Consider the following 9,391-nt stretch of genomic DNA (forward strand, 5'->3'; position numbering starts at 1 on the left):
TGTGGCCATGAAAATTGAAAGACAACTCAAAAGGAAATCCTACACTAGGAGCAGTCCAAATTCGGCCACCAAATGGAAGCAAGAACCTATTACCTTCCGGAAACAAACTCCAATCCAACCAAAGGATCGCGCAGAGATACCCAAATCTGCACAAATGGGCGAATCTAGCAAGGGTAAAGAAAAGCAAACCAGCACTTTCGAGAGATCAAGAGACATCAAATGTTTCAAGTGTTTCGGAAAAGGACATGTTGCTAGTCAATGTCCCAACCGAAATGCCATGATGGTACTTGACAATGGAGATATTGTATCAGATTCTGATGAGCCTATTTTTGACGAGGAACCTGAAATAATACAAGACGAAGAAACGGATGAAAATGCAGATCATGGTGAAATGCTTGTTTCAAAGAGGTGCCTACAATCACAAACATCCCAAGAGGATATTCAAAGAAACAATATCTTTCATACAAGGTGCCATGTCAAGGATAAGGTTTGCATAATGATCATCGATGGAGGAAGTTGCACAAACGTAGCCAGCACTCTTATGGTTGAAAAACTTGGATTAGCAACGTCAAAGCATCCCACTTCGTATAAACTCCAATGGCTCAATGAAGGAGGTGAGTTAAATGTTACCAAACAGGTTCTAATTCCTTTTTCAGTTGGTAGGTACAAGGACGAGGTGCTTTGTGACATTGTCCCTATGCATGCTAGCCACATTTTACTTGGGAGACCATGGCAGTATGATAAAAGGGCTATTCATGATTGTTTTCACAATCAATACACTTTTAAGCATGATGGACGCAAGGTGACCTTGATGCCTTTAACGCCCAAAGAAGTGCAACAAGATCAGTTGCATATGAGAAAGAGTGTACAAGCATGGCGCAAAGACAAAACCCCAACAAAGAATGAAGAGGAACAAAACAAGAAACCAAACTTCTTCATAGAGAAACATGATGGTTCAATGCTGAAAATGAAGGGTCTTCTACGAACAATGGTGATGTTTGGGACTTAAAGTCGCAACTCTTCACCAATGGGTTTAAACTTCAAAAGGTAAGTAACCCTTCATATGAAACCTTTTCTCTTCTCACTTTTCAGGACCAATCACGTAAAAGGTCACTTCCAAAAGGGATATCCTTAGATAAAGATCATTCCCAAAAGGTATCTGTTGGTAAATCATATTCCAAAGAAAGACCTAAAAGGTAATCTTACGAAAAGGTACCTAATGGAAGAACACAAACGTTCAAAGAATACTTTCTATTAGCAAAGAGGCGTGAAGCTATGCAAGGACAGAATGAACTCGATTTGAGGACAAATCGCCCTAAAGAAGGGGGGGATGATATCAGCACGTTTTCATCTACAAAGGGAGTACTTTTGAACATCTTTATATTGAATTTACTTATTATTAGCTTTATAATATATGCTATTATAATACATTTTATGATAAGAATATTAGTTAAGTAACTTAGTATGAATTCATATTACACATTGTTATTTTAATATGTTAAGCATGTTAGGATAGTTTTATTATCATATTAAGCATGATTATATATACATCAAGGCAGCATACTTATAATGCATTTCATTAGTTTATTTGCATTCATGTTAACTCTTAGGCTTTATACATTATCTTACACATATTATGAGATGATGTACTTAGCTCTTGACCATCATACTTAGCTCACATTACCATAAACAAACATGGCAGCAAGGTATTTAGCTCGTTTTAGCTCAATATCATGAACTTACCTTGTTTCCTTGCACATATAGGTACAATGGAGTGTGATGCACGTTGAGGTAGCTTGGTGAATGATTTGGACGTCATATATAGCTCACAAACAGCTCACAAAGTACAAGGCAGCTCATGGAATGCTAAGGGAAGCTCGATTCAGCTGGAGAAGCTTCAGGCTAGCTAAACTTAGCTAGTTGGACTATTTGAAGCTGAGTTGCTAAAAGTGATAACAAAGGTAGCTGAATGTAGCTGAACATGCTGTTATGGAGCTCAAAAGGACTCAGCTAGGAAGATCATTCACAAATAGCCCCATGCTTGCTAGCTAGCTCAACACTCAAAGCTAGCTTGGAGGAGACACATGCACGCCTAAGAAGAAGCACATGACCAGCCATCATCCAATGCACATGGGTGCACCACAAGGCTTCCTAGAACACCCATGTGCCGTGCATATGACCAGCCCCCATGTGCCTTGCATGTGAGCTCATTTAGGCGCCAAGATGAAGAGCCCTCTCCCTATTCGGCCAAGCATCATCTTCCATCCAAATTGGCGCCAACTTGAGGAGACACAAGAACTATTCGGCCAAGGATCATTTCCCTCCATCTAGGGCCGAACCATCCTCTCTTTTAGCATTTAAATTATGTCTTTATAGGGAGATACATAGGCTGGCCGAATCATCTTGTATTTATTCGGTCATGTCTCTCCATTTCCTATAAATAGGAAAACATTCCATCATTTGTAGGACACCTTTTTATTCAATTAAAGTGAGATTATTCTCTTCTTAAGTCCTGGTGACTTTTTATCGACTTATCAAGTATTTTATACTTGTGGCGTCAACCCCTTCCTTTCATCTTGATACTTCTGGTTCCTAGTTCATATAACTAGTGGGTCAAAGTACTTAACACCATCCCTTGAAGAAACAATATAAAGATTGGGTCTTTGCTCTATATAGCATTGGTTCTTCTTTGAGATTTCTTCAAGATACTATCCTCACAACCATCCTTTTATTTCATTACCATAACCATAGCCTTATCAACCATCTTCTGCTTCCATTACTCATTATTTAAATAGCCTACCAATTCACCCATACGTCTACCACCCTTAACCATTCTATTTTGAGCCATTCACTTTGCTGGTTGTTTTGCTTCCTTCCTAGATCCACAATCATTTGAAAAAGGTACAAGTACCTTACATCATAAGGAGCTTCAACTTATCTGGAGGAGCTAGCATCTAGCTGAACTTAGCTGGAGGAGAGCTTTGGACCAAATTACTGAAAAGTGGACTAGAGGTAGCTGGAAGTAGCTGGGAGAGTAGCTGAGGAGCTGAGAAGACCAAAGCTAACTAGCTTGAGTTCATCAAGCTATAACTCACCTAGTTATCTACCAAGACACTCATCTAACTTACCTTGAAGCTAGTTCATCTCTAGGATGCCCAATGGATCCCATGTCATCTAGATACACGTTGGAAGCTAATTCACGCCTTATTGTTGCCTATCTTCATTCCATGGACTTCAAGACATCATCCTATGGTTGCAACCTCATCAAAGCATAGCAAGAAGACCCATGTGCATTCATGTAGGCTGCCATGTGCATCATTCAAGCATGTACACTCCATGTGACATCAAATTGGTGCCAAAACACCAAGGGATGCTTCCTATTCGGCCAAAGACTCTTTCCTCTTCATTTTGATGCCCAAATAACTTCCAAATGCATTCAAATCATCCTTAGGGCCGAATCAACACATAACCATTCGGCCAAGAGCATGTATTTTCACTAAAGTATTGTTTTTTCATTAAAAATCATGTCATTTTAGGAAGGTACAAGGGCTGGCCGAACCAACATGTACCTATTCGGCCAAGTCCCTTCAAAAACTATAAATAGACTTTCATTTTTATTCAGACCTTTTGATTAATATAAGTGAGATTATTCTCTTCCTTAAGTCCTAGTGATTTTTATCGACTTATCAAGTATTTTATACTTGTGGTGTCAACCCCTTTTTTACCTTGATACTTCTGGTTCCTAGTTCATATAACTAGTGGGTCAAAGTACTTAATATCACCCCTTGAAGAAGCAATATAAAGTCTGGGTCTTTGCTCTCTATAGCATTGGTTCTTCTTTGAAACTTCTTCAAGATAATATCCTCACTACCATCCTTTTGTTTCATAAGCCATAACCATAGCCTTATCAACCATCTTCTGCTTCCATCTCTCATTTTAAACAGCCCACCTATTCACCATACGTCTACCACCCTTCACCCTCTCTTTTTGAGCCATTCACTTGTGCAAGTTGTTTGCTTCCTTCCTAGATCCATAATCAAATTGTTAAGGTATAAGTGCCTTACATCAAGGAAGATAGTAAGTATTGCAACTTGAGTTGTGAGTTATCTTCACTTTCTTACTATTTCATTTCTTTATTCTTTCATCTTTTCTTATTTTATTACCATTTTCTTAACATTTTATATCCTATCTCTACCATAATCATTTCTATACCATAACCATTTTTTTAAGCCTACGCACAAACTAAATAGACTTGCTCAATCATGAATTAGTTCTTAAAAAGGACCCACAAGAGAGAATCGAGAGGAAAAAGGCATAAGAGAGGGTGAGATCAAAAGGGGGATCAAGAAAAAAGCCACGAATATATCCCCGAGTGTAAACACGAGTGTGAGTGGAGTGCAATCTGAAATTTTCTTTGGAGTGATCAAGTGAGGTTATGTGAGTGTGTTGGTAAGGTTTTAATTTGTTTTTATTGAACTAACCATGTCTCAAAGCCCCGAAGAAAATGCATGAACACCAAACTTACAAATACAGGCACTCATTGGCGAAATGATGAGAATGTTTCGTGAAGAGTTCGATGCTCTTCATGAAAAGATAGATCAATGCCAAGATCTACCACCAGTACGTAATAATGGAGCCCATGGAAGACAATAACAATCACCACCTCCAGAAGAAGATGTTCAAGAAAATTTAGACGATGGAGAACAAGCAGCATTCCAAGCCCTAGACGTGCCATTGTTGATGACAATTTGAACAATATCAAGACCAAAATTCATCAATTCCAAGGAAAGACTGATCCTGAATCCTACCTTGAATAGGAAAGTAAAGTGGAACACATTTTTAGTTGCCACAACTATTTTGAGATGAAGAAAGTAAGATTGCAACCACCATGAAGTTCATAGACTATGCTTTAATATGGTGGGATCAACTTACCCTTAACCGAAGAAGGAATGGAGAAAGACCAGTCTCAACTTGGCATGAAATGAAAGGTATTATGCATAAATGATTTATTCCTGTTCACTATCACCGAGACTTGTTTCAAAAGTTACAGAATCTTAAACAAAGCCAGAGGAGTGTGGAGGACTACTACAAAGAAATGGAAGTGGCAATGATCTGAGTCAACATTGAGGAGGATCGTGAAGCAACTATGGTGAGATTCCTTACTGGACTTAATCCTGAAATTGCCAACACCTTGGAGTTGTATCATTACATCGAAATAGATGAAATGGTGCAAATGGAAATGAAAATTGAAAAGCAACTAAAGGGGAGACATACATCTTGTAATATTGCGCCCACATCATCCAAATGGGGTCCAAACAACATCAATAAGCCAACTCCTTCTATCAATGATCGAGCCGAATCTTCAAAGAATCAGCAAGTAAATAAATACCCCAACCGAGGAAAGCAAACTACTGAACGTTCAAGAGACATTAGATGTTTTAAATGTCTTGGGAGGGGCAACGTATCTACATAATGCCCTAACCGAAACACCATACTTTTACTTGGAAATGGTGAAATAGAATCTAAACCTGAAGAAGAAGAAGAGGCACCCATTGAAGTCAATGAAGAAATAACTCTTGCAGATCCCATTGATCAAGAAGAAGCTTTGGTAATTAAAAGAAGTTTGAATCTTCAAGTCATAGAAGACAATGCACAGCGAGAGAACATTTTCCATACCCGATGCCATGTGAATGAAAAGGTATGTTTTGTTATTATAGATGGTGGAAGTTGTACTAGCGTGGCCAGTACCATAATGGTGGAAATGCTTGGTTTGAAAACAATGAAGCACCCAAATCCATATAAGTTGCAGTGCCTCAATGAACGAGGAAAACTCAACGTTAGCAAACAGGTGTTAGTTCCTTTTTCCATTGGAAAATACAAAGATAAGGTTATGTGTAATGTTGTCCCTATACACGCTAGTCATCTACTTCTTGGAAGGCCGTGGCAATATGACAAAATAACTATTCATGATTGCTTTACCAATTAATACTCGTTCAACCATAAAGGGAAGAAGATTATCCTTACTCCTGTAACGCCTAAACAAGTCCAGAATGATCAAGCCAAAATGAAGCAAAGTGTTGAGGCTATAAGGAAAGGAAATGCAACAACTATGGAGGAAATTGATCCGAGAACAAGTGTTTATTCTTCAAAGTGCTTGATTCGAGAATTTCTATTGACAGAATGCAAGGTTGAAGATGATTATTCTAACTTTGAACATGCATATTGTTTCTTTGACTTGCAGGATGTACAAAGAGACGCCATTTTCCAAAAGGAAGGTTTAGGAGACGTTACCTTTGGGAATCCAAAAGACGTATCCATTGAGCAACAAAAGGACAGAATTTTTTATTCAAATGACGTGTCCATCGAACAACAAAAGGACACCATTTTTCATTCAAAGAACGTGTCTTTGGAAGAACCAATGGACGTGACCCATGAGGATTCAATGATCATGCCTATTGGAGTATTAAGAGACACCACTTCTGGGAAATCAAGGGACCTAAACATTCAAAGCAAAAGGACATATCTCACTCAAGAGCCTATTGAAGGGATCCCAATTTCTGACGAAACAACAACTATGGAATGGAGGAACAATGAAGAGAAACCACCCTTCAATTTAAGGACAAATCACTTTAAAGAAGGGGGGATGATGTGATCCAATTCAGCGTAAAAAATGGACTTGCATCTCCAACCTTTCTCAATAATCAAAGGGGGATTTTCTTTAACTTAATCTTTCTTTATACCATAGTTATGATAATAGCTTACATACATTATATTTATAGTTATGTTCATGATATTATGAATGTATGAAGTTATTATTATGAACCATATATTTACATGATTATATCTTATATTACTTAGCTTATAAATACTTTATTTTGTAGGTACATGTTCGGCCACATGATGGGAGCTGACTTAAAGCTAGCATTGGAGTCAATAAGCTAAAGGAACTTGACTAGGACAACTCTGGGACAGCTCAAGGATATTTTGGGACAAAGTTGCCAGCTGGCCCTGAGCTCAGAGCTCACTTGAGCTGGACTTTTGAGCTAGCTAGAGACGTCTTTTCAGCTAGAGAGTTGTACCATCATCTTCACCACACAGAGCACTATAAATATGGTCTAGGTTGAATTTTATGGATTCGTACCTTTTCGTGAAGAGTTGACATTCCGAGAAGTGCCTTTTCACAAGGAGCTGCCCTAAGACTTATACACATGTCCTTCATCTATGGCCAGCTCAACTACAGCTCAAACCCATGAGAAGTAGCTCAAATGATGAAAGGATGCTTCACACAAATGTGCCCTTTTATAATTAGTTGTTTCCCCATTTATGACATATCACCTAAACGCTAGATGGATGCCAAGTCACACCGAATAGCTGATCATATTCATGCCTAGGAGGAGCCACATCATAAAGTCCCTATGCTACCAATGTGAGTGCCTCATGACCAGCCCACACATGTGCCATGCGTGTGGATAAAATGAGTGCCAAAATGAAGAGGGTTCTCACTATTCGGCCAAAGCATATCTTTGTTCAAAGTTGGTGCCAAGATCAAGAGAAAGGAGACCATTCGGCCAAGGACATCTCCATTCATTAAAACAACATGTATTTATATTTAAAAGTCATGTATCTAACCTAATGGACACCTATTTATTCGGTCAAACCTATGCAAGCCTATAAATAGGGCTTTGATATTCATTTGTAACTGAACCTGATACAGTTCAACCTAGCCTCACTTGGATGGATGGTGAAGTAAAGGTTGTACCTTTGATTGTTTCGATCTAGGAAAGCAACAAGGATCCTGCACAAACAAGAAAGCTAAAAAAATAGTTAAATGGAAGTAATGAAATGGAAAGATAAATATGTCAGCGGAAAATATATATAAGTTTGTGATATGTTTAAAGGAAATGATGAAGTATGGTAATGGAAGTAGAATGAAGGTGATAGAGATGAATATGAAAAGTAGCATCTCAAAGAAGACTCAAAGAAGAACCAATGTTAAAGAACAAAGACTCAGACTTTATATTGCTTCTATAAGAGGATGATAAACAAGAAATTTGACCCACTATCTATAGAGAGATAGGAACCAGAAGTATCAGGGTGACATAGATAGGGGTGATGCCACAAGCATAAGCTTGATAAGTCGATAAAGTTCACTTAAGAACTAAAAAGAGAAACTCTCACAAATATTTGATTAAACAAAGTGAATTCGTCCCCTTTACAAATGAATGGAAAGTTATTTATAGGCCTAATAATGCATGGTGTGAATACAAAACATTTAATGGGTGAACCTTTATGGATGAGTGTTCATACTTTAACTAGATACAAAGCATAGCTTAGGTGAATGAATTTTGATGAATGGATGTTCATCTTTTAATGGAATACATCCTTTGGCCGAATTCATCCCATCTTGTGTGAACTTGTTGATTTGTCTTCTATGGATGAATGTTCATGAATGTATCTTGGCTGAAAATCTTCCCCCTTGTGTGAACATGACTATTTGGCTTCTTGCATGAATATGAATGAATGGATGAATTTAAAAGCCTTTGAATGAATCCTTTCATCTCCTCAAAAAAGTTCTGATTCATTTTAATATTATTTTCTCGTCCATGAATGTCTTCATTAATTCCTCCCATGTAAAAGTCCTTTGAAGGAGATGAATGGTTGCAAATCCCGTATTAATTTTTAGCCTGCATTGTCTTCAGTAATCTGGGTATATCTCAAGCTCCTGATATCGTATTGATGAGATTAAAAATGTGTTGGAAAGATACGAGATAGGGTATTAAATGTTAAGAAGACTTCAGCACCCAAAGATGCTCGGAACATGTTCAACAAATGAGATCTCTATGAGTGACGTGAATCTGTCCATTGGATTGCCTTGAATGTACCTTGTACTAAATACAAAATGTATATAAGTTACAATGCTCAAGGTAATGAATAAGTAATAAGAAACATTATAATGTAACACATGATGCCATGTCTAATATAATAATGCAATTTATATGATAACATAAGTAAGGAATGTGTAACATATGCATGAAACAAGCTAATTAAAGATGTGACATGCATGAATATCATATAGGATGCAAAGATAGGACAATATATGAATATTCAAGCATAGTATAGAATGTAAAAAATTCTTATAACACATATAAAGCATAAATGAGTAAATAAATAATAAAATATGGAAGAACTCCCTTAGAATCATCTTAGAAGAACTTCAAAGTTGTGAGCATGTTTTGTTTGAACTTGGTGGTCGGTAGGATCACATCATTATAAGTTACAATGCTCATGGTAATGAATAATTAATAAGCAACATTCTAATGTAACACATGATGCCATGGCTAATATAATAATGCAATTTATATGATAACATAAGTAAGGAATGTGTAACATA

At 37.4% G+C, this 9,391-nt stretch overlaps 1 pseudogene; it reads left to right on the top strand.

Moving 5' to 3' along the window:
- Positions 1-6,321, top strand: part of LOC120195653 — a 76,803-nt pseudogene extending 70,482 nt beyond the window's left edge.
- The last annotated feature ends 3,070 nt before the right edge of the window (positions 6,322-9,391 follow it).

The sequence above is a fragment of the Hibiscus syriacus genome, unplaced genomic scaffold (assembly GCF_006381635.1).
Source record: "Hibiscus syriacus cultivar Baekdansim isolate YM2019G1 unplaced genomic scaffold, ASM638163v2 tig00117017_pilon, whole genome shotgun sequence".
In the NCBI taxonomy this organism is placed as follows: Eukaryota; Viridiplantae; Streptophyta; class Magnoliopsida; order Malvales; family Malvaceae; genus Hibiscus; species Hibiscus syriacus.